General features: G+C 40.7%; 1 pseudogene; it reads right to left on the bottom strand.

Annotated features, from left to right (window-relative positions):
• Window positions 1-1,210: 1,210 nt before the first annotated feature.
• LOC126273285 (uncharacterized) lies at window positions 1,211-26,912 on the bottom strand (annotated as a pseudogene).
• Window positions 26,913-27,658: the final 746 nt, after the last annotated feature.

Here is a 27,658-nt window from a genome sequence, read left to right as displayed (position 1 = left end):
ACGGACGTAGAAGCATCTGTTTGTTTACATTGGAAAATGTCGAGCACAGACGACGATGCGCTTGCTGTTGCAGCTTTTTTGCATCTTTACGGAAAAAACAAAAGAGGAAACGCAGTATGTGGTGTAAAGAGAGGCTTAAGAAACGAAAATCGTTTTCTCATACAAATTTACTGAGTGAATTGAAGATATATCCTCGTGATTGGCATAATTACCTCAGGATGAATGAGGAAACGTATTTGAATCTTTTGTCCCTCGTGACGCCTTTGATTAAGAAGCAGGATACAGTCATGAGGGAGGCTGTAACAGCACAAGAAAGGCTAACAGCAACATTATGATTTGTCGCGACAGGAAGGAGTTATGAAAACCTCAAATACATGTTTGTAATTTCACCACAGGTACTAAATGTCATGGTGCCTGAAACCTGCCATGCTATCTATGAAGTGCTCAAAAGTAATTTCTTAAAGGTAAGTGAAACAGTGTTTTCTCATTATAAAGTTTTTCTCTGGGCGCTGAGTGTATTTTTGGTTTATGTACTTTAACTTCTTTAAGGCAATACCTTACAGATCCCATAGCATTTACAGTTCCTACTCTATAAATATTGCAATACTTATTCATGGTAAATTACTGTACATTTTTTGTACTTGACATAAAAATATTTCATACGATAGCAAACTATTTTTCATCAGTACATTCATGGCAACATTTTATCAGTCAGCTTTCTGTGTATCTCTTGCTTTTTTTCACATGGTTGTGCCACACCATACAGTATAACTTTATTTTATGGGTATTTGATTACATCTGTCTGTGTACCTTCTGTTTTGGCTTGAAATGGTTGTTGTAGTACCCAACTACATTACTTTATTTGGTAGCCCTTTGATGACAGTGAATACAACTGGAAAATTGCAGGTCGTACATTGCAAATATCTTTAATTTCAAAGGGAATCTTGAATACTGAAATAATCCTGTTTGTCTTTACTTAACATTATCACTGGTTTTTGTTTTGGCACTGCCTGCAGTTACCAAGATCATTACACATAGAAAAAATAATGTTTTAAGACTGGGTTAAAGCTAATCAGAAGGTCAACGCTAATTTATAAAATTGTTAAAATTTAAATTGTACTCTAGAAACACAAATAAACTTTTATTCAATGAAAAATAGTATTTCATTTAAATTTTTATTACAAAATGAATAACTTTACACATTAATTTCTTATTGATTGTCACTGGTATTACTGGCAAATGATGCAAGTAACTTTGAACTGCTGCTGCCCACTGTTGCACAGTAATCACTGTACAGCAAAGTGGAGTCTGCAGTCACGTCGCTGACTGTGTGGATGAGCTTCAACTGGCCCAATTCAGCCATGAACAGCGTATCATTTATAATTTTTTCTGCCAACAGTCTCTGTTTGTGGTCCAATATGTCTCTCATTTTAGCAGCAACGGATTACCCAAAAGCTTCATGGCGGTCCTCATCTATCTTTTGTTTTTGTCTTTAGAAATGTTCGCTAATAACTTCCAGAACAGGGTCCATATCAGCACCCCTTCTTTTACCATTTGGTCTACTCTCTTTACTTTTTGAAATAAAATCATCTGTTGATCCTCCATCACCAGTAGATGGGAAAGTGGACATTTCATATTGCTGTGAATGAATTAGAGTCTCTACTTCCACCTCCAACTCTTCCTCCATACGTTGCGATATGGGGAGTGGTACTGTGGTAATTTCATTCTGAAAATAATAATGAACACATGAGAATATTGGACACTGAAAATGCAAAGAAGTAGCTATATTACTACAAAATAATATTTTTCATTAAAAATGTAAAGAACAATGCATGCAGTGTTCGGAATCAAACGAGATTCCAATTACAATGTTAATATAGTAATAGGAGCAAATGTTACCTTCATGTAGGTAAACATGTTTCATGCGGGGGTGGTTGGGGGTGGGACGAGAAGTCACATACATGTGTTTATGGTTAAAAACAAAGTTTCATAGAGGTAATACTACTATACATCAATTTTTACAACAATATAATTTTAGGCTAATATGTTTAAAATTGGGTTTTTCATTTTTGAGGCTCCTAAAACAGTAGATGAATAGGCCAGCATTCCGAAGGATTTTGAAAGGAGGAGGAATTTTCCACACTGTCTTGGAAGTATAGATAAAAAGCATGTAGAGATTGTACCTCCAGCTGGAAGTGGATCATTTTATATCAATTACAAACTTACACACAATATGGTCCTAATTGCAACAGCTGATGTAAATTACAGACGGATTCTGTTCGATTTTGGCACATATGGCAGAATATCGGATGGTGGAGTTCTTCGGAATACTGAATTTCTTAGGAGACTACAAAGTAACACTCTCAACATTCAAAAGAGAACAAAGTATCAAACAGTTTACGAAAACTACCATATGTATTTATAGGGGATGATGCATTTCCTTTGCTGAAACCATTCCGGCAGAATGACTTGAACTGAATGGAAAGGAACGTTTACAACTACAGATTATGCATTGTTGAGAATATATTTGTGATTTTGGCAGCACGTTTTAGGTTTTTCCACTTAGCTACTAATCTGGAAGTCGGCCGGATCGAGAAGGTGCTAGGAGCAACAGTTGCTTTACATAATTATCTAAAGACTAATGGGAATCAAACTTATACTCCACGTGATTCTCATAACATGGAGGTCACGGAACGTGGTTTGTTCCATAATGGCTTAACAACAGAGGATTCTAATATGCTACCATTGCAAATGTCTACTGCAGGAAACATTCCACTTGATGCCAAACATGTTACAGAGGAATTTATGAACTACTTTGTGAATGAAGGACAAGTTCCTTGGCAACATAATTTTGTGCATTAGCAGTAAAGAAAAATGTAAAAGAAAACAATGTGTATTGCAGTACAGTATAAACAAATAGAAGCATAGGAGTAGATCTTATTCGCAACAGTGCTACGGAAAGTAAATACCACTGCCAACCTACCTCACTCACCTCTGTGCCTAGTAAATTATTAGAAGAGCATCTTGGTGATTTCTGAGCATTTAAAAAGCTGAAATGATCAAAGTACCACAGAACAGTTGTGTAAACTTCGTCTGGTGCAGCTCCTGATTTGTAAGTGCTGTCTCGTTTCCTTTTTTCTCTTCTGTAATTCGTTCGTAATGTATTAATTTTCTTTATAACAGTATCTTTAGTTGCTGATGGCTCTGTTTCCTTTTACTTTGTGAGAAGCACCTCATATGCTGCGTCTCTTTTAATTTTATCGTGATATTCTTTACTTTTAATATTCCATAAACATGGGTGTCTTTCGTGGCAGCTAATAAATACCTACAACACTTTGCGATCCGACATCATAACGAAGAAAGACCGACACAAAATCTAAATAACCGCACGCTCTCCAGAGTCTGCGTCCGAATGATAGTTGTGTGCTTGTTTAAGCCTCCCTACTCTAGGCACACGCGGGCAATCATGGACACGCTTGGAGGCTTGCACAAGCACCCATAATCGAAATTCGGTCAAAGCGCAAGCGCGATTGGGAAGCATGCACGAGCGTTTGTGTGGGCCTTAAGACAGCCGAACATGTGGCTTGTCAGTGTCAGGAGACTGCAGCGCCCATGGCCTATGTGCGCGCCTCCTGAACAACCGAAGGGGCAGACGCATGTTGACTCCCTATTGGTGAAAGTAAACCTCTAGTACTCGGTGACCATTGGGGACTGGCCTTGAAAGACCGTTGACAGATAGCTCAGACAATGCAGTTTCAGTTGGCATTAAGAGTTGGAGCTTAGAGCGTCGTGTGTTCATAATCGAACAGTTCTTTACAAGCAATGATCCTGCGGACACGGTTCAATGTTCTTTTCGTTGGAAGTTTAATGTCTGACGTCGAGACGCAGTCCAAGATCGCGTCGGTATAATCCAATGGGTTGCACTGTTTAGACCGAGCAGGTGGCGCAGTTGTTAGCACAATGCACTCGCATTCGGTATGACGTCGGTTCAAAATCGTATTCGGCCATCCAGATTTAGGTTTTCCGTGGTTTCCCTAAATCGCTTCAGGTAAATGCCGGGATAGTTTCTTTGAAAGGGCATGGCCGACTTCCTTCCCCATTCTCCACTAATGTGATGGGTGCGATAATCTTGCTCTTTGGTTCCCTCCCACCACAATAACCAACCAATCAACATTGTAGAGAAGTACTGGGTCCAGGATAAAAAAAGGTACCAGGGGTTCTCTGTTCAGTTAGAACTCTGAAAAACGCACACAGAGCGATGATGGCTATTCCGAAACGATCCACTAGGCAACAAGTTGTATCACTGGATATGTCACTTCGTTCGCTACATCACATCTTACATGATCATCTGAAATTTCACGCATACAAGGTAATAATTGTCTAGTAGCTTAGCGGAACGAATTTTATGCAGTGTAGAGAATTTTGTGTCGTAATAGAAGTTGTTCCTACAGGAGATGCAGATTATTCAGTATACGTTAGTGACAAAGCCAATTTTCATTTGGATTGTTAGTTAACGCCAGAACTGTCGGTACTGGGCGTAGAAGAACACACATGAACTACACTAAAAGCCCCTAAACTGCAAAAATATAAGAGTGTGGTGTGTTATTTCCAAGATTGGGATTGTTGGACCTTACTTCTCTGAAGAGGGAAGAAGCGCAGTTACTGTGACATCAATGCACTACGTGTAAATGTTAAATAACTTTCTTCGTCCATAACTTAAAAGACGTAGACTGAGCATGAGAGAAACGTGGATTCAACAGGATTGTGCCACAGGTCACAAGAGTAGATCGCCTGTGGAAGTACTCTGACGGATGTTCCCAGGACATATCATTTCATGATATGGTAATATTCCTTAGGCCCCACAGTCATCCGGTCTATCGCTCTGTGGCTTGCTCTTGTTGGGCTATTAGAAATCAAACACCTCCCAATCGATGACTTGAAGATTTCCATTCGTCAGAAAATTGAAGCTGTCCCGAATGAGATTTGAGAGGGAGGCAGGCGTAACTTTTAGAAGAGGATCCAAAATGGTGTCCGGCAACAAGGTATCATCTCAATGGCGTTATTTTCCGTACAGTATTAATATTTTGAACACGTACTAAAAGTACTATTACTCAATGCAATACATTTTTAATAAAACCAGGAACCAGTTATTCTATAGTGAAAAAACATGCGTTTCCTCTTCTCTACCCACGATTTCCAGCTAATACGTGGCGACTTATTAAAATAAATTTTGCTTTTGCCTAGGTTCTGACTTTACATTACCCTAACCATTGGCTCATTAGAACTAACTGTACGAACAAGGCATGCAGATTATGAGGAACACTGAAATGGAGTGAGGAAGCAGCGGGAATATGTTGCTCTGCAGGCAATGCATCCATTCCCAGAATAAGAGCGCCGCTCGATCCTTCAAAGGAATTATTTTCTGGCGAGACTCGTGAGTGAGGGTGGCTTCTCAACCGCATAAAAAAGTAATATTCATATTTTGACATGACGTCCTTTTTAGCAGTTTGAATTCTGGCAATGCTTGGGTTTTCACAGACCTTTATGATGCAGGGGAAGCAGCACCATGAATTGGGTCGCTATTACCAGCTTCCAACGAGCAAACACAATTTATGCAAATGGCAGACGACGAAGCGGATAGTGATAAACGATGTAAAGCTATTCACGTAGCCGAATGGACAATTGTACAGAAAATAGAAAAAGTTTTTCGATGTCGCGATATGTTGGTGCATGAGTTTAAAACAGCTCTTGAAAACATGCTCCAGGACAGCTGCATGTTTGTGGATCACAAGAACTGCTAGGCAGGGGGCAAAATGCGCGGTGCTACAGCGCGCTGGCCATCGCCGAGGTCACGGCTGTAGTCCCGGGCATCGACCCCATTGTCCCAGGGGACAATGTGCTGCACTAACGCGGAGACTCCTTAGCCAGGATAGTAGATACGCACCGCTGCTACAATGATCTACAGTATCACATTGGGTTTTGGAAAAGAGCCAGCAGGATATTATTTCACTATTCTTCAAAAGAATCCGGCAACAGCGTGACTGAATCCAAGCAAAAATGTGAAGTGCTATTTTGTCAAAAACTTACATATTGAGGCAGTGACTGTGTACAAAATATAGGTTGACTTTTACACAGCAACCAGCCACTTTTTACAAAGCTATTTATTTATTTAAAGAGTTGCGATACCGGTTTAGAACTGGTAGGATCATCGTCAGACCGCTAGTTTTACGTTACATCTCATGTTTTGTCTCCCCACCTAACGAAACTTCCTTGGAGTGGTGATGCCCTACAACCAAAACAAGATGTGAGGCAAAGTCTTTTAAATTGTAATTGTGCCTCAGGACGATTTTCAGGGACATAAGTGAATGAAAGATATTTCGATTACTTACAGTGAAGAATCCGAGCCATTACGTTCCAGTGCAGGTTGTTTATCATCTTGCAACGTCCAAAATTGTATAATGTACTTTTTCAGTATATACATGCAAATAATGTAAAACACCACTCACACACTTACTAGTTACATCGCATGGAGGTATGCGTACAAAAATGGCGATATTACAAATGTTACAATGCCAAAGACTTCCACCCACAGAGATATTTCATCGTGTGCATGTATGTGACAGTAGAAATTCACAAATTGCTAATGTTACGTTACTAACTATTTACACTGAAAGAGAACTGATTAAAATTAAGAAAAGCAAATCAATCAATCAGTCATAAAAAAAGTCTTACTCCAGGGATATTACGGAAATATTATGGTATGCATTGGAACAAAAGTAAATTTTAAGGGACAGGCATTTATAAATAAATGTTACAACTATGCACATATTATGACATACGTTGAAAGCACAGTAAATGGGTTGGGATGTATGTGAATACATAAATATTACGAATACTACAAGAGTGGTCTTATTTTATTTTTTATTTTAAATTTGAAAGCAGGAGAATGAAATTTTGAAGAAAGGCTGCATTGGATAACTGAACATAATATACAACAAGAAATATTTATCAGCACAGATAACACCAAACTACATAAAAGTGAGGATTAACTCTAAAACCCACACCGCCAAAACAGTTAAAGCAATATGTGAAATCAAGTGGCTCAAGACAGAGACCAAAATGCTGTATAAAAAGAAGGAACTTCTCAACAAGCAGTTGTACATTTGCAACTTGGAAATTGCCCCTCCAGCATTAAATTCACCCACATCTTACAATAAACAAAGGACATCACTGAAAAAGATCAGCAGAAATTATTGTGCAGGCATAAAAACGCTAGATATTCTGAAAATGAAGAAATGTAACCTCCCCTCCTAAAATTCACATGACAGGCAACATGAGTTTCATGAAAGAACTATTAACTAAACTAATATCAATTTTACAAATAATGAACTTGCTCTCACAAATAAAGGACTAAAGTATAACATAGAGCCAAAACTTAATGTCAATAACTTGCATAGCCTTATTGCATCTACTAAACTTGTTTGTAATGGTGCTCAATTAAATCAAGGGAAACCAATGCTCAATCCTTCAAAGCTAATAAAATAATAACAACAAAATTCCAAAAACAACAGATCACACAGGAACAGTAACCTAAATGTTCTAAATTGCATCAATTCCAAAATTTCTAAGAAGTAATTGTGGAGTGATAGTGTATGAAAAAGACTATGTTGACAAATCCATGAAATTCTTCAAAAGATTTTGATCTTACCTGTAAATTTGAGGCTAAAATTAAGAAAAGCCTTCAGAATAGTAACTTCCTCCTAACAAATTGGGAAGTACATGACCCCCCCCCCCCCCCCATGAACCATGGACCTTGACGTTGGTGGGGAGTCTTGCGTGCTTCAACGATACAGATAGCCATACTTAGGTGCAACCACAATGGGGGGTATCTGTTGAGAGGCCAGACAAACGTGTGGTTTCTGAAGAGGGGCAGCTGCGTTTTCAGTAGTTGCAGGGGCAACTGTCTGGATGATTGACTGATCTCGTCCTGTAACACTAACCAAAACGGCCTTGCTGTTGTGGAACTGCGAACAGCTGAAAGCAAGGGGAAACTACAGCCTTTATTTTTCCCGAGGGTATACAGCTTTACTGTATGATTACATGTCGATGGCGTCCTCTTGGGTAAAATATTCCGGAGGCAAAATAGTCCCCCATTCGAATCTCCGGTCGGGGAATTTTCAAGAGGGCGTCATTACCAAGAGAAAGAAAACTGGCGTACTACAGATTGGAGCATGGAATGTCAGATCCCTTAATCGTGCAGGTAGGTTAGAAAATTTAAAAAGGGAAATGGATAGGTTAAAGTTAGGTATAGTGGGAAATGGTGAAATTCGGTGGCAGGAGGAACAAGACTTTTGGTCAGGTGAATACAAGGTTATAAAACAAAATCAAATAGGGGTAATGCAGGAGTAGGTTTAATGTAGAATAAAAAATAGGAGTGTAGGTAAGCTACTACAAACAGCATATTGAACACATTATAGTGGCTAAGACAGACACGAAGCCCACACCTATTACAGTAGTACAAGTTTATATGCCAACTAGTTCTGCAGATGATGAAGAAATTGATGATATCTATGATGATATAAAAGGAGTTATCCAGGTAGTGAAGGGAGACTGCAATTCGACAGTACGAAAAGGAAGAGAAGGAAACGTAGTTGGTGAATATGGACTTGAGCTAAGAAATGAAAGAGGAAGCTGCCTGGTAGAATGTTGCACAGAGCTTAACTTAATCATAGCTAACACTTGGTTCAAGAATAATTAAAGAAGGTTGCATACATGGAAGAATCCTGTAGATATTAAAAGGTTTCAGATAGATTATATAATGGTAATACAGAGATTTAGGAACCAGATTTTAAATTATAAGACCTTTCTAGGGGCAGATGTGGTCTCTGACCACAATCTATTAGTTGTGAACTGTAGATTAAAACTGAAGAAACTGCAGTAAGGTGAGAATTTAAGGATATGTGACCTGGATAAGCTGACAGAATCAGAGGTTTTACAGTTTCAGGGAGAGCATAAGGGAACAATTGACAGGAATTGGGGGAAAGAAATACAGTAGAAGAGGAATGGGTAGCTTTGAGGAATGAAATAGTGAAGGCAGCAGAGGATCACGTAGGTAAAAAGACGACGGCTAGTAGAAATCCTTGGGTAACAGAAGGAATACTCAATTTAATTGGTGAAAGGAGAAAATGCATAAATGCAGTAAATGAGGCAGGCAAAAAGGAGTACATACGTCTCAAAAATGGGATCGACAGGAAGTGCAAAACTGCTAAGCGGGGATGGCTAGAGGACACATGTAAGGATGTAGAGGCTTATCTCACGAGGGGTAAGATAGATACTGCCTACAGGAAAATTAATGACACCTCTGGAGAAAAGAGAACCACTTTCATGAATATCAAGAGCTCAGATGGAAACCCAGTTCTAAGCAAAGAAGGGAAAGCAGAAAAGTGGAAGGAGTATATAGAGGGTTATAGAGGGGCGATGTTCTTGAGGACAATATTTGTGGAAATGGAAGAGGAGGTAGATGAAGATGAAATGGGAGATACGATATTGCGTGAACAGTTTGACAGAGCACTGAAAGACCTGAGTGGAAACAAGGCCCCTGGAGTAGACCACATTCCATTGGAACTACTGACGGCCTTGGAAGAGCCAGTCCTGACAAAACTCTATCATCTGGTGAACAAGATGTATGAGACAGGTGAAATACCCTTAGACTTCAAGAAGAATATAATAATCCCAATCCCAAAGAAAGCAGGTGTTGACAGATGTGAAAATTACCGAGGTATCAGTTTAATAAGTCACAGCTGCAAAATACTAACGCGAATTCTTTACAAACGAATGGAAAAACTGCTAGACGCTGACCTCGGGGATGATCAGTTTGGATTCCGTAGAAATGTTGGAACACGTGAGGCAATACTGGCTCTACGACTTATCTTAGAAGAAAGATTAAGGAAACGGAAACCTACGTTTCTAGCAATTGTAGACTTAGAGAAAACATGTGACAATGTTGACTGGAATACTCTCTTTCAAATTCTGAAGGTGGCAGGGGTAAAATTCAGGGATCGAAAGCCTATTTACAATTTGTACAGAAACCAAATGGCAGTTATAAGAGTCGAGGGACATGAAAGGGAAGCAGTGGTTGGGAAGGGAGTGAGACAGGGCTGTAGTCTATGTATGGAGTGTAGCCATGTATGGGAGTGAAAATGGAGGATAAGTTTGGACAAGAAGAGAACAGAAGCTATCGAAATGTGGTGCTACAGAAGAATGCTGAAGATTAGGTGGGGAGATCACATAACTAATGAGGAGGTATTGAGTGGAATTAGGGAGAAGAGAAGTTTTTGGCACAACTTGACTAGAAGAAGGAATCGGTTGGTAGGACAAGTTCTGAGGCATCAAGTGATCACCAATTTCGTACTGGAGGAATTCGTGGCGGGCCGCATCAAACAAGTCAGTAGACTGATGACAAAACCAAAAAAAAGGTATAGCCCTGAGACAGGAGCAGTTCGGTTTCAGGAATCACCACTCAACAACACAACAACGCCTCTGCGTCGTTGAATACATAACACTCGGATACAACACAAACAAGGCAACTGGGGCGGTGTTCCTGGACACCGAAAAGGCTTTCGATCGTCTATGGCACAACGGCCTAATACGCAAACTTAGTGACGCAGGGTTCCCCGACGGGCTCGTGCGTCTCATACACTCATATCTCACGGACAGGAGTTTCAACACCGACGTGCAGGGCAAACGATCTCTATATTAACGACCTCCCAGCTACACATAACACGACGGTAGCAATCTACGCTGATGGCACTGCCATCCTCGCGCAAGATTGGAAGCCGTCTAACATTAACTCACGACTACAGACTGCACTCAGAACGGCGGAGCCTTGGCTGGTCAAATGGCGTGTTAGAGTAAACGTCGACAAGTGCGAGGCCGTTCTGTTCACTAGAAGACCGAAGCAACTGCGCAAACATCGGCACTGCAACCTAATAACACTACACACACGCCGAATACGTTTCCGCGAGAAGGTCAAATACCTCGGTGTCTGGCTGGACAGGAAACTACTCTGGGGGGAGCACATCCAACACGTGACCAACAAAGCTAACGGGAGGCTAAAACAACTCTACCCTATGCTTAACAGGCGTAGCACACTGAACAGGGGGGTGTCTAGGTCCATGTACATGACACTTGATGACGTACGCAGCCCCTGTCTGGGGATACGCTGCGCCAACTTGCCTGCGCCGTCTGCAGGTCATACAGAACAAAGTACTCAAAATCATAAGCAACGCTCCGCGCTAACCACGCATCGCGGACCTTCACCAGGAATACCGGCTAGATACCATCTTGCAGGTATTCCAAAAACTCTCCACACGGCTGTACAGTAACAAGAGACACTCGCGCAACCCGTTTATTCTTTCTCTGGGTAACTACGACCACAACCATAGATGATGGAGGCATAACAGACCAAAGACATTACTGGCTAGGAACTAAACATCTATGGTCCATAGAACGCTAACACGACAGTACTGGCGAGCCCCTGCAACACATTTATTACTGGGAATCCAGATGTGCGACCAGCCGAAAATCAGGCAACCGCAGGGAAACCGTACTGTACACAGCACTAAAACCAGCCACACCCACCCCCTACACCGTCTGTGAGCCGATCTATGACCGATCGGCCACTAATCTACAACGACCTTGAACTGTTGCAGGGACGCATCAACTGCAGCAAGCGCCGCAACAAGCTCCAACAACGCAAGTAACGATGCACGCTACCTCGAACTAACACAACCACACCTTGCATGCACTGTCGCAGATAGCAAGCCCCTACTGCCCTTACTACCCGTCCTACTGACGCAGAGATTTTTTTCCCTTGGCTCTTGCCTTGGCACTTTTTTTCCTCATCCCTTACAACCGCTACCCTTCAATCGTTTTCGACCACTTCTATCTCCTGATGGACCATGTTAATGAGTAATGTTACCCAGACGCGTGGACAATATAACAGCCCGCATCCTGTGACGCCTGATTAAAAAAACTAACATGTTTACATAGGTGACAGTAGAACTTTTGGTTTGGTCACCAAGTTGGTGTGGGCTTGGAGGGGCCTCATCCTTTATTATAAAAATAAGCTAGGTATAGCACTTCATATAGGTTAAATAACAAACTGCTTGCTCTGCTTAATACCTATTCTCCATTAATAACATGTATTAACTCACTGACAAAATTAAAGGTGTTTACATTCCAACAAAAACAGATTTGCATCACTTGACATAGTAAACCTTTATACTAACATACCTATAGAGGACACCATAAATATAGTCAGAAACAATCTAAGTAAATATAGGAAACTAAGTGTGGCAGAGATCTGTGAGCTCATTGAGCTGCTGACTTTGATACTGTCATACAATTACTACAGTTTTAATAACAAAATATACAGACAGAAATATGTGATGGCAATAGGTAGCAGCATAGCTGGTATATTAGCAGATATTTACATAAATGACTTACACCAGAAATTGTTTGAAGCTAACAGTCACATCAACAGCAAAATCGTCTACTACAGTAGATAAGTTGATGATACAAACTTTTGATTACACCAATCAGGAAATAGACACATTAGCAACAAAACTGTATAGCATGCACAAAAACATTAAATTTCAGCATTGAATATGACCAACAACAGCATTAATTTTCTAGATGGAAAATCACCAAGAAGAACCCTAAGCATCATTTTGAGATTTATACAAATCCAACCTCCACTGATGTATATATGAACCGCTTGTCTTGTCATTCAGACCAGCATAAGATGGCATAGTTTCGATCCACATTGAACTGCCTACACAGAATTCCTCTTGAACTAACTAGAAAAGAAAAAGAAATCATTATCATTAAGACCATAGCCTCAAATTATGAATACAGGTCTCTCATGACAGACAAACCATCACAAAAAATCCTAAAACCATCAGCCAACAAAACTGTACACTAGGCAACCGTACAATGTACACGAAACACAGTAGAAAAGAGAAGAAAATATGTTGCACTATCTTTATTTAGGAGTATTTCCTATAAAATAAGCAACGTATTTAAAAACACAAACATTAAAATAAGCTACCACACAAACAACAAAATCCAGCAGTTAGCAGTTAACAATTTGAAAGATAACAACCCCCTCCCCCATACAAAACATTTGGCATATACAAACTCAGCTGTTGAAGTTCCCCTCTTACTATTTGGACAAACTGAAAGAAGCATTGAGACACAGTTCAAAGTGTATATAGATGTTATACGTTTGAACAAAATTTCAAAATCCGCATTTGCCATGCACACAACTACCAACAGTCATGGAGTAAAGAACACTGGAGATCATTTACAAGTATTGTACCAGGTTGAGAAAGGTAGCCTTATGAATTTGCTTGAGTAAATTGAAAGATATATGCATAAAAGCAAATCACCATAAAATCCCTTCAATGAACAAACCAAGTGAGCCATTGCACCCTTTCTTCAAAATTTCATGGACCTGCTTTCAAATTTAAAATACCAAATTCTAATAAGTCCTTTTGTAATATTTAAATATCCATCCCTACCCCTCTACTGTGCTTTCAACGTATGTCATAATATGTCCATAGTTGTTCCATTTATTTTATGTCTGGCCTTTATCATTTGCTTTTGTCCCAATGTATACTACAATATTTACGTAATATCTCTGCAGTAACACTATATAACTGCCTTGTGTTATTTGTTGATCTTAATTTTAATCAGTTCTCTTTCAGTGTAAATGGTAAGTTATGTAACATTAGCTTTTTTTAAAATTTTTCCTGCCACATTCATATACATAAAAAAATACCTCTGAGAGTGGACGTCTTTGGCATTGTTATGGTTGTAATATTGCCACCTTTGTATGCATACCTCCATGTGATTAAATTTCTAAGTGTGTGAGTGGTGTGTTATATTATGTGCATATCTACAGGGTCTTACAAAAAGGTACGGCCAAACTTTCAGGAAACATTCCTCACACACAAAGAAAGAAAATATGTTACGTGGACATGTGTCCGGAAACGCTTACTTTCCATGTTAGAGCTCATAGCTCATTTTATTACTTCTCTTCAAAGCACATTAATCATGGAATGGAAACACGCAGCAACAGAACGTGCGAGCGTGACTTCAAACACTTTGTTACAGGAAATGTTCAAAATTTCCTCCATTAGAGCGGATACATGCATCCACAATGGCGTATTGTGAATGGCGTATTGTATCACAGCCGTCCACAAAACGAGAACGAAGAGTCTCTACATTTGGTACCGGGGTTGCGTAGACAAGAGCTTTCAACTGCCCTCATAAATGAAAGTCAGAATGCCTAAATGCAAGTCGTACCTTCCCACCGTGAGGCAGACGCAGTTGCGAGGGGAGAAACGAGAACAGAAGCCAAGAGCAGAACCGTGTTAAGCTAGAAGGCCCTACGATAAGGGAGGGGCTGGACACCCACGCCGCCAGCCTACCTGTACGACTACACAACCCGCACGTTTTAGCGTGAGGCTTTTTCGCGTCTGTGTTATGTAAAGGACCACCCCCAGCCCATGTTAAAAGCTAGAGCCCTCCAGAAAAACAGTATAGATCTTACGATAACACAAAAAGGGCCACTACCGCCCGCAAGTTTTAGCGTAAGACTTTTTCGCGTCTCAGGTACGTCAAGGACCACCCCACAGCCCATGTTAAAAGCTAGAGCCCTCCAGAAAAACAGTATAGCTCTTACGATAACACAAAAAGGGCCACTACCATTCGCAAGTTTTAGCGTGAGACTTTTTGCGTCTCAGGTACGTCAAGGACCACCCCCCAGCCCATGTTAAAAGATAGAGCCCTCCAGAAGAACAGTATAGATCTTACGATAACGCTAAAAGGACCACACCAGTTGCAGGTTATAGCGTGAGACTTTTTAGCATCTCTGTTATGTTTCAAACTTTAAAAACATTGCCCCACCACGAAAAGTATAACGTTTCTCATTGGATAGACAGAATTTTTGTAGGCGGAGCTTAAGGTTAACATTGAGACCCTGATTGGTCAGATGGAAACGCAGCCAGATGGTTTTTTTAAACCAACTTCGGTAAATTGTAGTAAGGAGAAGTTAGGGGAGAGTTAGTTCCGAGACGGCGAGCTGGATGGCTGGTGCGCCGGCCGCTGTCGCCCTGACGGTGCCTATACACCGACAAGGTAATGAACGCACGTGATGCCGCATTTTTGAACGCATAAGGCTTCACTCAGAACTGCAGAAGACTCATCTGTTACACCCCTTTTATGCGTAATACTAGTGTCGATCGTTAATTAAAACTCATGGTGTTCACATTTGCCACTTGAAGAAAAGATCTGAAACGCGATGATTTTTCTTTTATATAGTTATTGAGAAGCCACATCAGCCACTGTAATTTACGACAAGTTAAATAAGTAATTAAAGATATTTGAGGGTCACTATAGACCATTTTGATAGTTTTCTCTTTTGTGAAACTTAAATTAAACCTAGATTATAGATGTGATATGGCATAGGTCATCCTTCGATCGATTGTAGAACTTGGAAACCCATTCAGGGAATATTCGTTCACATTTTTGTTGAACGCAGTTGGTTTTTAGCATCCTGTATTAAAACATTTCCTTTTATCAATAGTGCAATTTATAAACGATGTTTTGTGACTAGAATAAAATTTCCAATGGTAAACGTAACTGCTTTTTCGACGTTATTTTACCAGCTAACTAAAAATAGGAAAGCCTTGAACCCTTTCCACTATATTTAGTTAGTATTAAGATTCTTTTACAGGGAGTGCAGTGGAGCTGACGCTGAAATCATTTAGTATTTGGTTATATCATCGCTAGTCTCACAGAACTCTTCTGAATTCTACATGTCATGTGTGGTCTGGCGTCTCCTTACCAGCAACAGGACCCAGGTTCAAACTAGTCAATTCCCTAAAAAACACGCTCAGAGCGTCGTTGCGCGAAAGTGGTAGGGAGACACGATATAGAACAAACAGACACCACCATGAATGTTTAGACATGAGCTCCATCGTCCATTAACCACATGTTGTGTCGTACGTGTAAAGGCACATGTTCTAGCAGCACAGGTAGAGTATACCGTATGAAATCATGATAACGTGCTCCATTGCGCGTAGGGGGAAGAACATGGGGCCCAATCAAGACATCACCAACAATGCCTGCCCAAACGTTCACAGATAATCTGTGTTGATGACGCGATTGCACAATTGCGTGCGGATTCTCGTCAGCCCATACATGTTGATTGTGAAAATTTACAATTTGATCACGTTGGAATGAAGCCTCATCGGTAAGGAGAACATTGGCACTGAAATGAGGATTGACACATTGTGGGATGAACCATTCGCAGAAGTGTACACGTGGAGGCCAATCAGCTGCTGATAGTGCCTGCACACGCTGTACATGTTACGGAACAACTGCAGGAAGAATTGCCTCGTCCTTCTAGGTCTTCCCCAGTCGCGAGTCATAGGCTGGAATGTTCCGTGCTCGCTTAGACGCCGATCAATTGCTTCGAACGTCTTCCTGTCGGGGCACCTTCGTTCTGGAAATCTGTCTCGATAGAAACGTACCGCGCCACGACTATTGCCCCATGCTAATCGATACATCAAATGGGCATCTGCCAATTCCGCATTTGTAAACATTGCAGTGACTGCAAAACCACGTCCGTGATGAACACTAATCTGTCGATGCTACGTACTAATGAGCTTGATGCTAGTACTGTAGAGCAACGAGTCGCATGTCAACACAAGCACCGAAGTCAACATTACCTTCCTTCAATGGGGCCAACTGGTGGTGAATCGAGGAAGCACAGTACATACTGACGAAACTAAAATGAGCTCTAACATGGAAATCAAGCGTTTCCGGACACATGTCCCTATAACATCTTTTCTTTATTTGTGTGTGAGGAATGTTTCCTGAAAGTTTGGCCGTTCCTTTTTGTAATACCCTGTATATACTACAACTAACAAAGAGTCTCGTATCTTGTTTTGATTGTAGGGCATCATCACCACAAGGAAGGTTCGTCAGATGTGGAAACAAAACACGAGATGTAAAACGTCAGCTAGCCGTCTGACGATAAACCTATCGGTGCTAAACCGGTAACGGCGCTGTTTAAATAAATAAATAGCGTTGTAAAAAGCGGCTGGTTGCTGTAATTTTTTGTTACACCAGATGTTTTGCAAATAGGACTTGAAATTGCCAATGTGGCGAATGGTACTTCCGACCCAATTTTCGGTGGATATGTACGTGAAGATGGAGAGCGTGCGTCTCAGTTAGATAGCACTAAAGCTGCATGAAGAGAACTACATCCACGTGCAAGATGCTATTTCGATGGACTGTAGTGCGAGTCCGGAGGGACTAGGTCATATTTTCATCCTCCCACCGTCATTTGTAAACGGTCCGACGTACCTCCACCAACTCATCACTTTCACCAGCAACTCAGTATGAACCGATACTAGAGAAGAACTAATGGGCAAGCAGAAAGAGACAGACCGCCTTGATAACGTAGGGAGACTTTTCAAGGTTAAAGTGGAAAGGCTGGGTGCTCTCCTCATTAAAGGGTATGTTTCCACTGAAGCGTAGTGCTTCATTTATTAGAACGAGCGAGGTGGCTCAGCAGTTAGCACACTAGACTCGCATTCGAAAGGAGGACGGTTGAAATCCGCGTCCTGCCATTCTGATTTAGGTTTTCCGTGATTTCTCTAAATCGCTTCAAGCAAATTTTGGGATGGTTCCTTTGAAAGGGCACGGCAGACTCCCTTCCCCATTCTCGCCTAATCCGAAGGAACCGATGATCTTTTACGTTAGGTCCCCTCCCTAGTCATCCAACGATGTATTAGACTGAGTGGCATTTGCTGCTGTGGTTAATACACAAACTGCAGCCGAATTACACGGATCACGTGATAGTAGCAGAGCTGCCTGACCGCAATGTTTACAAACAGTTGTGTGGCCCGGTCACTGGCAGCCGGCTCCACGGTCCTTGCGGAGCGCTGAACGCTACGTTCCAGTGCTTCGAGAACAGAAAGCACACCAAAATGTTTCCTTGGGCGCTGTTAAAAGAAACCCAAACAAGCAAGTGTGTATATACATTCTACCGATGCATAATTTTAATGTTCACATTAAAGTGGAGTTTTGTAACTTTTTCAGGCGTTAAGTACATTTCCAAGTACACAAACAAAGTTAGCGGCTGGACGATATTTATTGTGCAACAGTAGGACTATGCTAATATTGACACAAGAGACGAAGTGCACAGGATCAATATGTGAACAGCAACGAATCAGCGTGGTGGATATTGTGCTCCCCGCTTCGCAAGAGGCAACCGAAAGTGTGGTATCCTGCGGTGCATCTTCCCAGCGACACGAACATGCACTTCACAAAGGCCAATTTGCGCGATCGAATTGTGACACCGCCCACTACCACCCTAACCCTCCTCTGTGCCAGACTGATGACTTTGTCCCAACGTCTCTGTACGCAGAAGTGCCAAAAAATTACAAATGGAACATGTCATTGAAAAAATGGAAGCACTGTGTATAGCGCACCATCGTCGAAGACTGACAACGCATGAAGGTGCATTGTTATTTGTGTCGTTGTTGCTGATCCGTAGCCGGGGCCGCCATCACTATTAAGGCCTTCAGTCAGTGGACTGGAAAACGACGGATTCCAGGAACCAACTGAAGCGTGGTCCTTCTGGAAGATGCAGGCCACTGGGATGCTACGATGGATGACGCGGTATTGTGTCAGTCATTGGCAAAACTGAGCGAGCTCATCGCTTTCCTTGACACTTTGGAGTAAGCATAAAAGCGCATTATCGGAAGAGATCACAAACCGATACCAAGGAACCGCACAAGCCAGCAACGACATACATTTCAACAAAGCGCTGAAACTTATTGAGGACGAAGATTCCCCAATCGTGAGAAACACCTGTCTGATTTCGGCATGCCCAACTGCCAACGCGAGGGACATATGTCCTTGGATTTGCTCGAGAAGCTCAAATACAAGGCAGCCGAGGGGGCTTCAGTCGGCCAAACTAAGCCCCAGCTATTACCAGAGCAAAGGCAAATTTGTATTAAAATTTCGACTTTCGTAATGAAAGTAAAGGGTTGTCTTTACTTCTTGGAGGCACTTTGGCGTGCTGGCAAGACACTCCTTATGAATCTGTTTTCAAGGACAGGAATGTGGAACTTTCAATTGCGACCTCTGGAATAGCAGCGACCGTGCTCAGCGGAGGAGGGACTGTCCACTCGACGTTCAAACTGACGCTGAACCTTGCGAACGAGGAACATCCTCTTGCAATATAAGCGAGAGCAACGCAGTGTAAATTTACCGCGAGTGACGAATGCTCTATGTCACACAAGCGTGTGATCGAGGTATTCCATCAAAACTTGCAAGACATCCGCTGCAACAGAATGTAAATGGGTGTAGTGGATGTCTTCCTTGCAGCCGACTTCCGACATTGGTCATCGAGAGAGCCAGTGCAGCAGACGAGATCATCGCGTGCCTGAAGTCTTCGCCGCAGTGAGCAAACGGGGAAAGATTGCGCCTCACAACTAAAATGAGAGTCCTGCTTTACCAAACCAAGAGTCGGTCTCTTTGTTCACTACCTCCTCGACACCGTTGATGGCCTCATGGCTACGGATGTAGAAGGCTTAATAAATCTTGAAAGGTGAAGCTGCTCCGAAGGTAACCTAATTAATGAGGTTTTTCGGAGCTTTCTGCTATACTTAAGCAACGATTAGTGGTTTTGAGAAAGAGAAAAATAGACCAGAAAGAATTAATCTGCGGGAAACATCAGGAAAGAAATTATTGTTCAAGTATATCGTGAGGTGACCACATACATGTCAATCGTTACTCTCCTACCAACGGCCGACGCTACTACATACTTTGCAGGGCTTCTGAACTCATTAGTGCTGTTATGGTGCAGTCCAAAAATTTAGAGCTGAAGATGGGTCATACTGATACGCAACATGTACGCACCTGGATTGTACAGTGGGACTAGGTTCCGCGAACACGAAGCTGAAAGGTATAACGTGCAGCCCACCATTATCACTGGCGGGGTTAAAAGGGACACAGTATTGACATCACGAATTGCTATCATATCAACAAACTTGCCTTTCCAGTTCAAACGCTTGCAGTTTCCTTTGAATGTGAATTTCTCGTCCAATATCAATAATGTTTACGGACAAATGTTGAGAGATGGACGTATTCCTCAGCACACGCCATGTTTTTCGTACGAACAGCTCTGCATTGGCTAATCGCGTGCATCAAGAGCCAGAAAGAGCTATTTATGCGCAGAAAACAAGTCTTGAAACGTTGTTTATACAGATGTATTATTGTAAATTTTCTGGCTCTCCATAAATATCAAGACAGATATCTTTCACGCTAAACATGTCGGAAACAGTCATGGAATTATTCACCCCCTTTTCTGGCACATTTTGTTATTCGCTGCTTTGTCGGCTTAAAAAGTTTTTCTTACGTAAACAATTGAGTTTTAAATGACAGGTATTCTTTCAGCTTCCCTCATGCTACAGAATCTAGTGTCTTTTTCTTTTTTTAGTTTTTTCGCTGTCTCGCTGTTTGATGGGCCCCAAGAAGTGCTACGCCTTAATATCTCCTAGTGTTAAATTTAGTGATGGCACACACGGTTGGATAATGAGTTGTAGCATTAACATTTCGTTGTAAATAACTGCTTCACGGCCAGTAAAAATACAAGGTGCAGCTAGTTGATTTTATACTTTTATTTAGTGACCAGCGAGTCATTTCAGGATTGGCAAAGATTCATATTCCGCGTCATTATTCCTCTGCAGCGTTACATAATGTCTGACTAAAGCCAGAAGTGACGCCAATCTTGTAATATTTCGTGAGATATATGTCCTACCGTGAAAGACAGAATAACAAAGGTCCTTAAGCTGCCCCATGTTATCACGATCTCTGAAAAAAAAAATCCAATTCATTTCAGTCCCATCAGTAAACAGAGATATTGTAAGGACTGTCTTGATGTTCGAAGGCGAAGAATATTGTTGTTGCAATCTTCGGTCCATTCCCCTCCATCTTCACGGTTCTACTGCTACTTAACATTTTAACCTATTTTATGTATTTGTGTCATGGTTTTTCTCTTAAATTTAACCTCCCCCCTCCCCCAAATCCGCGCCACCTCCTCTACCACCACTCGCTCATCCCACACACGTATCTCTCAATAACCAATTTGACAATTCCTTAATTCCACTGGATGTGTCCTATCAACTGATCCCTTCACTTACTCGAGCTGTGTTATAAGTTTCCCTCTACAGCTGTTTACTCTAGTGAGCTACTCCATCTACCAGTTCATTAATCTTCCGTAGCGTCACATTTCAGAGATTCCTAATCTCATCTTGTCTATTTATTGTTCAAGTTTAATTTCAGTGCTACGCTACAACCGAGAGAAATAGCTTCTGAAAAAAATAAAATCATCCTAACATTTGATTTTATGTTCGATGTTAACAAATCTCGCCTTCTGAGAAATTTTTTCCTTGCTTGTGCCAGTTGGGGAGACCGAGGTCAGTCGTAACACTTTCCACACTTTGCCCTCTGTCACTAATTCGAAAATATAGCACCATGAGCTTATCTGGAAACATAGAACAACATCTTTTGTCTAGGGGTGCAGTATTATTTTAGATAAAATTTTACTTTAACGCACCTTTATTAATCTATTCGGATCAAAGTGCAGTTTTAGAATTGCCCACGCTTCGTGGTAACTGGTTAACAGGTATGCGCGTCGATTGTAAAATAATATCTTAAGGTCTAAAAGTAATATATGGTCAATACGGACATAAAATTTTTATGAAAACACGAGTGTTAGATGGCATAAACAATAATTGTCAGTGGAAAGTGTAAACATGTATGTTGTTGTTGTAGTAGTCTCCAGTCCTGAGACTGGTTTGTTGCAGCTCTCCATGCTACTCTATCCGGTGCAGGCTTCTTCATCTCCCAGTACCTACTGCAACCTACATCCTTCCTCCATAATTGAAATGATATGCTACAATGAATTCAACAACAAACTATTCTTATATCATCTTTTATAATCACACTGTAATTACGTTAAAATATGGGTACATAGTAATATATCCAGAATAAACATATTTTTCAGCGTAAATTAAATTTTAGCACATACGATAATTAAAAATGTATAGTAATTAACATTATAGCTTTTAAAACCTTCATCTTTTTAAATAAAAATTTCTTCATTGCACATAATGATTGTAAATGAATGAAAATCCACCTACTAATCAAATTTTCAGTTGAGATACTCGTAAAGAGCTTTTCCTTTGGTCCTATGGTGCAACAAATGTGTGTCTTAAACTTAAACTCTACACACTGAACCCACTGCTCGTTCGGTAAACCATTTGCAAATTTGTCCAGACAAACGACATGTAAATAATCGTCTTCTTCCAAAGAGGAACTTTCATCAGGCTATTGAAATTCAAGTTTTCTTTTAGTGGCTGTAACCATTCTTGTGTAATTTGCTTTGTCTATATAACGTTTGACAAAATCTTTTGACAAGTCTATATAAGGACATGTGTCCTTGATCCTTCATTTTGTAACGCTTCCAATGCTTTTCCCTGAGCTGAAAATTTTTTTAATAGCCGCTTCCATTGGGGTGTTTCACGTCTGTTAGTAGTTCTAATTGAATTTCTTGGTATCCTTGAAATATAGAATAAGATATCTCTTTGCACTTGAATTAGTTTATTCACAAAATTCTCTACAAAACCGCAAAGTGTTGACAAATCGTTTTTTTTTTATTGTAGTGGCGACGACAGTAACTTGTTACAAACGTCTCAAGCGCCAGTGTTACAAACGTCCTCGGGTTCGTTACAAAACATTACCATGAAGGCCCCTGACTTTCCTGGAACGGTTCTTTCTTTATTATAAATGTTCAGAGATAATTATATATAATTCACTCCTACATACAATTTTTTGCTAAAATTGCTGAACGGCAATGAATGATGGTGGAGAAAGCCAAGAGGCATAAATGTAACTTTTGATGGGCAAAAACATACTCCTATCACTATAAATAGCGACTCGCCACTGAGGTCTCTCTACTTAGGTACACAGACAGAGCACGCAAGGTGGCACACAATAAACTCAGATACCCATATAACCTGCGAAATTCAAAATTGTTACTGTTGACCCCTGTTACTTTGGCCCCGGAGTTACCTAAGCGTTACCTATTCTCTTCGCCGATCTGCAGCTATTTTACAGCCCAAATAACAAAAATGAAGTGCAAGTTTTTTTACTCAATTCCTAATCTACACTATTCTAAAGAATTAATGAACCACTTTTTGAAACCAGATCGTTTCGCCCATTGCAACACACAAGTCTGAAATTTGGACAAAGAGCCTACATCCTGCCATTGTAATGGAGCAAATGCGTAGCACACTGTGACGTCATCCTCGGGCTCGTCAGAACTTCAGAGAACAAGGTATCGACACACTCGGAAAAAGACCATAGCTTAGAAGTTCATATGAGATATAAGGTGGGTGAATAATGCCAATTTGTCAATAAATTTCACCACAATTCTGCCCATTAGCACTGTCTCCTTTTCGACCGCACATACCTTATATAACCAAAGGAAATCCAGCATGTTATGTTAAGTATAGTGATATTATTTCAATAGTAAATCTAAAATAAAAAATTAAGATAGCGGAAACGTGTGAGCACTCAACTGAATTTCGCTGAGTTGCATCAAAACAGTAGGAAAAGAAGTGGAACGAGAGAAAAAAATTTAAAGTATCTCGATGCTTAAATAATGTAACAAGGAGCATCTCTTTCTCCGTTGTTAGAAAAACATATTCTACATAGCTTTATTATTTGAGCCGCTCCCGGCGCATTTCGCGAGCCGTAAATTAATTAACGTCTAGTTCGGAACTCTTCTTCGTAAAATTTACGGGCAATTTCTTGCAGAGGCATGATATTAAACGATAATATTTGGGTTCCATTTATCGCCATGGTTGAAGAAGAGCTTAGGTAAACTGTTTGTCTTCCACGTCTTAAGGAGGTACTAACAGATGTTACATTAACCGTGCAGCAAACAAGCTGTGTTCGTGTTAAACTCTCTGTTCTTTCAGAGATGTTTCAGCGATCTCCACGGAGTGATTCAATTAATGACTGTGTGATTATCAGTAAACTGGAACATTCGCTTGTACTTCATTACAAGAGGTAGAGTAAGGCTTGCCTTTGCATGAATAAACACGGTGTTCAGCTTTATAACCTCTTTTCAAAATACCTTATTTCGCCTTAGAATTGTGCTATAGATGATTGCACTTACATCATTTGCTATACAGGTTCACATAATAGTGAACACTTTATTGTCATAAGGCTACATCAACTCGTCATTAAACATTTTTCTAATGGGATCGTAATTTTTTATTTTGTTTTGTTTTATTTTATTTTATTTTTTATCGAAAGATTAAGTGTTCCTGAAGCGGTAAATTCAGAGATATAATTTTATTGCATACTTACGGAGTACGTACACGATTAAAATTTGATCCCTTCTCATCTTATTCCGTCTGGCCGAATGGCATTTCACCCAGACATTGAAGAGCAACGTATCCTAAGGTTTAATGTGTCTCTTGCCCTCAGGAGTGATTGAATGAAGTATGGTTGAATATATTGCTGCCTCTACTAGACATACGGTAGCATTTTGATATAGCATACGTTTTCTTTGTGTAAATGTTCCAGTATCACTAAACCCTTTGGTAGTATGGAAAAAAATGGAACGAAGTAGTTCCCTCCAACCAGATTAGGCTGTGTATGCATATAATGCCACTGTTCGCTGCTTCTGCGAATACATATATAATCGGAAAGCCATTGTAAAATTCGCAGTTTACCAAAATTAGCAACTTTATGTCATATTTGATTCACCTACACTACGAATAACACTAGATCAATTGGTTAAAGTACTGCGCACAAAACTGAATCGCCAAATGTAATGGAAATGCAAAAACAGACATGTATTGTTAATCAGTAGGACAAAGAGCTGAACAATCGCACCGACGACGACGCTCATCTATAGAAAGTTTCTGTAATGATCTTACACAAGTGTGGGGGATATAGACAAGAATAAATGAATCAATCTTAAATACGGGACAGGTTCAGAAACGACCGAATGGAAAATTGTAAGCGAAAATCTTCCTGGTACCTTTCATACCATACCTCTTCTACAGCAAACTCTTGGCTATTCGTATTTATCGAGTAGGTGGTACGGACCAAAATAAGAAAATATTTCCTGGGGAATATGGGCACTAAAATGCATAGCTTAAGAGCTATGTTCAGTAGGAGCGGTGTCTTTACAGTAACGAAGAGAAAAAAGTGTTCGTAGCCCTTGATCTGTACACTTTAGTGGCCATGTGTACTGGACATTTTCACCTTTTTTTTTGTCCATTCTATCTCCTCCCAAAACCCGGAAAGCAAAGAATTTGCAAAAGAAGTCAACTGTCAGAGGTTTCAAAATGGTTTCCGTGTACAACTTTAGACTCATTCCTTTCCGGCCTACGGTTCCCTATCTCAAGTTAATACATTGATCCTTACTCAAACCCCAGAAAGTTTGTAAGGTCATCACATTATTCACTTGTGCAATACATCGATTTAAAAATGTTTCTGCGGCGTGGTTTCACTTATATCACTTTTTAGTGAGACCGTTAACCTGTTGGAGCACTCTACAGAGACTGTATCGCAATAGTTATTGTATTATTAATCAATTTAAATTTAGTAAGATTTTAAAATTCCTTTAACTTTATACGTACACTACTGGCCATTAAAATTGCTACACCACGAAGATAACGTACTACAGACCCGAAATTTAACCCACAGGAAGATGATGCTGTGATATGGAAATCACTAGCATTCAGAGCAGTCACACAAGGTTAGCACCGGTGGCGACACCTACAACGTGCTTACTGACTTGATGGAAGTTTCCAACCGATTTCTCATACACAAACAGCAGATGACCGGCGTTGCCTGGTGAAACGTTGTTGTGATGCCTCGTGTAAGGAGGGGACATGCGTGCCATCACGTTTCCGACTTTGATAAAGGTTGGATTGTAGCCCATTGCGATTGCGGTTTATCGTATCGCGACTTTGTTGCTCGCGTTGGTCGAGATACAATGACTGTTAGCGGAATATGGAATCGGTGAGTTCAGGAGGGTCATACGGAACGCCGTGCTGTATCCCAACGGTCTCGTAGCACCAACAGTCGAGATGACAGTCGTCTTATCCGCATGGCTGTAACGGCTCGTGCAGCCACGTCTCGGTCCCTGAGTCAACAGATGCGGACGTTTGCAAGGCAACAGCCATCTGTACGAAAAGTTCGACGACGTTTGCAGCAGCCTGGATTATCAGCTTGAAGACCATGGCTGCGGTTACCCTTGACGGTACAGCACAGACAGGAGAGCATGTTAACATTCGATGTTCTCTAGATACCAAATTTCATATGACTTGTTACTTCATATCGTTTTCCAATTTCAGAAATATGCATTTTACTACGATGAAGGTTGACCTACGCAACTGTGATCCTATGACGCTCTTTTCCACTTCGGCTATGGATAGATCTTCAGGCAGACGTATTGGTATTTAAACGTAACAGTAGGTAATAATCTTAGGTTTATCTTCGGTTTATTGCTGTCCTTTTGTCGATAGGTGTGTAGTTTTGGAGTTTCTGAAAGATTTTCAGACACTTGTGCGGAGATGGTGTGAGTGAATATTTCTGCTTGGACCAGGACACTTCACCCAGTTTTTGTCGTTTGAGAGCCTTTAGCGTCCAAAGTGTCATAATGTAACCTGACCTAGACGTTGGGCTAAGTTACAGCAGCTTACCACAACCAGGTTTCTTGCTTTCACGTTCGTTGGCATCCCAGCGAGTGTCGCAAACTCCGCAAAATGTCTCTCTGCGGACGCATCACTCCAGGCAAGTGTTGCAACCCTGTATATGGTCAAAGTGATCGGTCGAACTGGTTGCAAAACGTATGCCACCATCTTGTGTCTCTAATTTATGATTTGTACCGAGGGTATTTGAAGAGTACATCCAGGTCGTCTTCCTCCCACCCAACGTAGTCTCTTAATTCTACATGACAAACTCACATTTCTTACACTTGCTGATTTAAAATTGACCCTTGTGAGAGTTCATGTTGTTTTAGTAAAGCACTGTTTATCTAAAATTTCTGGCCAAGCAAACATGGTCAGTCAAGTTTCATTATAGCAGTATTTCTATGGTTGAATATCTGTTTGCGTAGGCCTTACTTGCGGAATTTAACAGAAAAATATGCAGTAAGTTAACCAAACATTCTTTGTCCTAATAACACTTTGTCTCGATAATCAAATGATTTCCAGAATGGTGAAGTCCTGGGATCGTAATGTTTTCAGAAAACTCGGACTGATTATCCTAAAAGGAGTGTGTGTCGTAACATTGCCCTCACTTCACCCCACCGCCTGGTTATCGAATCGTGAGTGCATCCCAGTCGTTTAACGGGGTTTCATAATGAATCTTTTCCGATACGGAAGCGTTTATCGCCTAGACACATGTGTGAAGCAATGGATTACGTTATCTCTCTTTAACGAATTTCGTATAGATTTATATTTGTTTAAAATATATCTGTAAC

This window comes from Schistocerca gregaria, chromosome 5, assembly GCF_023897955.1.
Source record: "Schistocerca gregaria isolate iqSchGreg1 chromosome 5, iqSchGreg1.2, whole genome shotgun sequence".
Taxonomy (NCBI): Eukaryota; Metazoa; Arthropoda; class Insecta; order Orthoptera; family Acrididae; genus Schistocerca; species Schistocerca gregaria.
The sequence above is the reverse complement of the archived record's forward strand: the minus strand, read 5'-3'. Positions and strand labels throughout refer to the sequence as shown.